We start from the raw sequence: 3,998 nt of genomic DNA, 5'->3' as shown, positions 1-3,998 counted from the left end.
TTTTTTTTTTTAGTGAATTTCTCTTTTGTGTGTACTGCACATAACAATTACAGCAACATGTGTTTGATACCTTTGGTGTCATCCCATAACTTATCTGGTCTTAGGTCAATTAGTGTTCAATTCATATAATATATTGCAGAGAGGAGCTCAAAAATGTACTGTGGAATAGACTGTAGGTCATACTTTGACTCTTGTGTATTTGTTTTAATTTTCTTCACCTTCAACTTGAACTTTCATACAAGTGATTGATAGTCTGTACTACTTCAGGACTCTGGCCTAATTTTGGCTGATGTACTGGGGTTCTCCCTTATCCCTTTCCACAGATGTAGTCAGTTTGATTCCTACATATTCCTTCCTCTGAGGTCCACATGTACACTTGACATTCATGTTGTTAAAAAATTAGATATTTCCAATGATTTGTTTGTTGGTCTTGCAAAATTCTGTCATGATGTCTCCCATGTCATTTCTATCATCAAGGCTATATTTTCCAAATTCTGATCCTACTTCATTGTTTTCAACTTTCAGTCTGATCACTTGTTGTTGTTGTTGTTATGTGCCATCGAGTCAGCCCCGACTCATAGCGACCTCTCCTTAGATTTCCGAGGCAGTATCACTACGGAAGTAGGATTGCCCAACCTTCCTTCCGAGGAGTGGCTGGTGGGTTTGAACCGCCAGCCGTCTGGTTAGCAGGCAAGTGTCTTAGCCACTATGCTACCAGAGCTCCCAGTCCGATCACTAGAAAATATTAATGCATCTTGACTGAATATTTGATCAATTTCAGACTGCAGAAGTTGTTAAAAAAATATTCAATTTCAAACTATACTGTGTAAACACAATGTAACACCATGGAAAGTTAAAGAATAAGGATAAGCCTTGGAAATATCTCATAACATGGATAAACATGGAGGATATTATGCTGAGTGAACTTTGCCAATCACAAAAGAACAAATATTGTGTGAAAATACTGCTATAAAAAAGATAAGATAAGGATCACACACAGAAAGTATCATCATTTGAATGTTACCAGGGGTAAACCAAAAAAAAAAAAAAAAAGAAAAAAAGAACACTGCCGTCAAGTCAGATCCAACTCATAATGACCCCCCTTGGGTTTCTGAGGTGGTTTCATTACAGAAGTAAGTTGCCCAACCTTCCTCCCAAGGAGTGGCTGGTGGGTTTGAACTGCCAGCCTTCTGGTCAGCAGTCAAATGCCTTAGGCACTACGCCACCCAAGAAGGGAAAGGCAATATACAGTAAGGGGGAAATCAGGAGTAAATGATCAAGACAGTGGAAGACACGGGGATGGGCACAAGAGTTAAAGGCAACAAAGATGAATAGCATCATATACATAATTCTGCAATAATAGTAGTAACAATAATCTATAAGTAGATACAAAAATCCTCACAAATGAACCAATAAGCAGCATCACAATAAAAGGAGAAAAGATTGAAGTCCTCAAAGGCTCTTCATATTACTTGGTTATACAAATGGAAGCAGCAGTCAAGACATCAGACTCTGTATTGCATTGGGCAAGTCTGCAGCAAAAGACCTCTCTCAAGTGCTGAGGAGCAAGGAGGTCTCCTTGAAGACTAAGGCGTACTTAACCCAAGCCATGGTATTTTCAACTGCCTCTTATGCATGTGAGAGCTGGACAGTGAATAAGGAAGACCAAAGAAGATTTGATGTTTTTCAGTTGTGGTGTTGGCAAAGTATACTGAAAGTACCATGAATTGTCAAAAGAATTAGAAAATCTGTCCTGGAAGAAGTGCAGCCAGAATGCTCCTTGGCAGCAAGGATGGCCAGACTTCATCTCACCAACTTTGGTCATTTGTTAGAAGGGGCCATTCCTGGAGACAGATATCATGCTTGGTAAGGTGAAGGGTCAGTGAAAAAGGGGAAGAACCTCAATGATATGGATTGACACAGTGGCTGCAATGATAGACTCAGGTATAGCTAATGAATGGAAATATAACTGATTTTTGTGCATTGATCTGACTTCCTGAAACCTTGTTATACATGTTTATAGATAAAAAAGATTTTTTGGTGGATTATTTTCATAGAATAATATACTCATATATAAGAATATACTCATATATAAGATTTAAGTCAGAATTGACTTGAAGGCAACTGGTTTGGCTTATACATAAAATCATGTTATGGTCTAACATATGGTCTATCCTGGAGAATATTCCATGTTTCCTGGAAAAATAAATGTGTACTCTATTGCTATTGTACCTGTGAGTGACCTTAGATCTAGTTCTTTATAGTGTTGAGAAGTCTTCTGTTTCCTAGGTGATCTCCTATACATTTATTTTATCCATTACAGGAAGTAGTGTACTGAAATTTTGAACTACAAATTTTGAATTTCACCACTTCTCTGTGAGTTTCTCTTATTGTGATGACTTTCATGGTACTGTGATGGTTACATTTATACCATTAGTATTTCACATACCAGTAGGCTCACGTATGGTGAACAGGTTTCAAGGAAACTTCTAGACTAAGGCAGAGTAAGAGGGCAGATGTACCAATTTATCTCTGGAAAAAAAAAAAAAAATGAACAGTGAAAACCTCAGGGATTACAGAGGAACACTGTCTGATATAGTGCCAGAAGATGAGTTCCTCATGTTGGAAGCCACTCAAAATATGAGTGAAGAAGAGCTGTCTCATCAAAGTAGAGTTGGCCATAATAATGTGGATGGAGGAAAGATTTTGGAACTTCCATTTGCTGATGTTGCACAATTTAAAATAAGAAGAAATAGCTGAAAACTTCCATTAATAATTGAAAATAAAATGTACAAAGAATGAATCAAGGAATTTGGAAGTTGTAAAAAATGAAATGGAACACAAAAAAATTGAAATGCTAGGCATTAGTAAATTGAAATCCTAGGCATTAGTAAGGAGTTCTGGTAGCATAGTGCCTAAGGCACTTGACTGCTAGCCACTCCTCAGAAGGAAGGTTGGGCAATCTACTTCCGTAGTGATACTGCCTCAGAAACCCAAGGAGGGGTCGCTATGAGTCAGGTCAGACTGGACAGAGCATAATAACAACAACAACAGGCATTAGTAAGCTGAAATGGACTGAGTTTGGCCATTTCGAGTCAGACAATCATATGGTCTATTATGGCAGAATGACAAATTAAAGAGGAATGGTATCACATTCATTGTCAAAAAGAACATTTCAGGAAGTACTATTCTGTGACTGATAGGATAATATCCATACTTCTCGAAGGAAACCATAATAATAATATGATTATCATTCAAATATGCATATCAACCATTAGAGTCAAATGTAAAGAAATTGAAGATGTTTATCAACATCTGCATTCTAAAATTGAGCAAATATGCGATAAAATACATTGATAATTACTGATTATTGGAATGTGAACGTTAGAAACAAATAAGAAGGTTGAGTAGTTGGAAAATAAGGCCTTGCGAGAGCTAAGCAAGTTTGAGAGAGGTTAAATAAAGACAAGTGGTGTTTCCAGGGAAAAGCTAAACAGGTCAAATAATGACTTTTCTTGGGAATTGAAGTTCAAATGAACATAAGTATTGTGTTTCTGCCTGTAGTGGGAATACAAACTGTTAGTTGTTTTCAAGGCTACCTCTGAGCTAAGGAGTAGCGTATGGAACTAAACCCAAAAGCTTATCGCCATTCAGCCTATTCTGACTCATAGACCTGCCACATGGGATTTCAGAAGCACATTGCCACATCTTTCTCACATGGAGGAGCTGGTGTATTCAAACCACTAATCTTTTGGTTAGCAGGAAAGGCAATCACCACTGCATCACCAGGCTCCTCAGTATGAGACTATGGTATGTTAAAACATCACAAAACATCACATTTCTTACTGTTATCAGTTATTTCACTTCACTAAACACTGGGAGCTCTGGTAGCATAGTGGCTAAGACACTTGACTGCTCACCAGAAGGCTGGCGGTTCAAACCCACCAGCCACTCCTCGGAAGGAAGGTTGGGCAATCCTACTTCCGTAGTGATACTGC

Source organism: Orycteropus afer, unplaced genomic scaffold, assembly GCF_000298275.1.
Source record: "Orycteropus afer afer isolate SDZICR_OR568_19922 unplaced genomic scaffold, OryAfe1.0 scaffold00200, whole genome shotgun sequence".
Lineage (NCBI taxonomy): Eukaryota > Metazoa > Chordata > Mammalia > Tubulidentata > Orycteropodidae > Orycteropus > Orycteropus afer.
This window is presented reverse-complemented; position numbering follows the sequence as displayed.